The following is a 1918-nucleotide window of genomic DNA, read 5'->3' on the forward strand; positions in this document are numbered from 1 at the left end:
GACCTGACCTTGTCTTGTGAGCGTAAGATGCTGGACGTGCAGGGCTGCAGAGTCTGTTTGGCCCCTCTCCAATTGGAGGATGGGCATGATCTGTGTCCTTCTTGTTTGGGCCTAGATCACCTAAAGGAGGCCTTGACTGATGCGGCCTGCTCTAATTGTTCTGTTCTGCCCTTGTCCCTGCGTACCACTCATTTGGCTGACCTTCAAGGTGCCAGCCGGTCTGTGAAGCGTATGGCTCCTGAGGCTATGCAGCCTCCACGTAAGAGGACCAAGAAGAGCTCCAGGGATTCAGAAGGCCTACCTGGGCAGGTGGCCCATCTTACTTCCGAGTTGGAGCAGATGAAAGCACTGCTCGAGTCCCTTAGAGACAGCGGTGGCTCTGGTCTGACTAGAGACCCGGACCCAGGGCGGAGCATGGGTTCAGAGCTCTCCGTCTTAGATGATGATGCTGTATCCCTAGCAGCGTCTGGTACTGATTTTCAAGATCCGTTTAAATCTGGCTCGCACGTGTCAACAGCCAGTTCACGTCTCTCTTCCTGCTCTCAGTCGGAAGAGGATGATTCGATAGTGGGCACTTTGAGAACTGCGCTTGCTCGGCTGCAGCTGGATGCTCCACAGAGCCAGCCTGATGCTTCCAGTGCTTTCTTCCGGCGTCCTACTACTAAGTCGTCCTTCTACTAAATCGTCCTTTATGGTTCCCCCATCTGCTGACTATGTGAAGGAGGTTCATGCCTGTTGGGCAGATACTAAGGCCTTTTCATGACCAACCTCTGATGGCAGGGCTCTGGCGGCCATGCAGGATGCGCCCAAGTTTGGCTTGGGTCATATGCCTTCCATCGAACCTGCCATAGCATCCCTCATTGTGGCTCCAGATGAGGTTCTGAGAGCTAATGCGAGGTGTCCTCGTCCTCAGTGTCGTGTGACTGATGATCTGCTCTGTAGAGCTCATGACTCGGGGGCTCGAATGGGGTGACTTGGTAATTCATTGTCGCATTTATTACTGGGTCTCTCAGCCTCTCTGGAGGGCTTGGCAATTGATGCACCTACTCAAGGTTTAATGGATGCATCTCTTCATGCCTTTGCTCTTTTGTCCAGGGAAATTGGCCTTGTCCTGTCTACCCTTGTCCGGGCACGACACCAGGTCTGGCTGGCACAGTCTCCGCTTACTGAGGCTTGTAGAAGGACCCTGATGAGTCTTCCAGTGGTCCCGGGAGAGCTTGGAGCGGTCGGCCCAGGCTTCTCATACCAGGCAGCAGCTGGCTGGCCTTCACTGCAGGCGACTGTAGCGCCCTGCTGAGAGTGCCTCCGCATCTTTTTCATGCACTTATCCAGCCTCGTCTACACCCTCCGTGGGGCAGCCATGGCCTGCTGCAGGGCCTCCTCCTGGCCAGTGGGACGTTTCCAGCGGTCAGGCTCGCATGGCTTCTCAACCCCGGCAGTCCACTCGGCAACCCTCCCGCCCTCTTAGGGGCAGGGGGTTCGGAAATGATACAGAGCTGGCGGTGGGACACTTTACCCTGGACCAGCTCAGTTGCTGGACCGCTCTCATTCCCGATCCATGGGTKGTGTCTACACTGACTCGGGGTTACACGCTACAGTTCCGCCGCCGCCCTCCTGTTACTGGTCGAGTCAGGATGACGGTGATTCACGACCAGGCAAAGGCTCAGGCTCTGAGTCACGAAATAGACGCCTTGCTGGCCAAGGGCGCTATATTGCCTGTCGACCCCCTGCTGGATCCAGGGGGCTTTTACTCAAAGTATTTTTTAGTCCCAAAAAAGACCGGCGGACTCCGCCCAATTTTGGACCTCAGGGGTCTCAATGTGTTTTTAAAGACTATTCCATTCCACATGTTGAGTGTCAGGGATGTGCTTCAGACAACCTCCCTAGGCGACTGGTTCACCTTGGTCGACTTGAAGGA

This window comes from Austrofundulus limnaeus, unplaced genomic scaffold (assembly GCF_001266775.1).
Source record: "Austrofundulus limnaeus strain Quisiro unplaced genomic scaffold, Austrofundulus_limnaeus-1.0 Scaffold206, whole genome shotgun sequence".
Taxonomy (NCBI): Eukaryota; Metazoa; Chordata; class Actinopteri; order Cyprinodontiformes; family Rivulidae; genus Austrofundulus; species Austrofundulus limnaeus.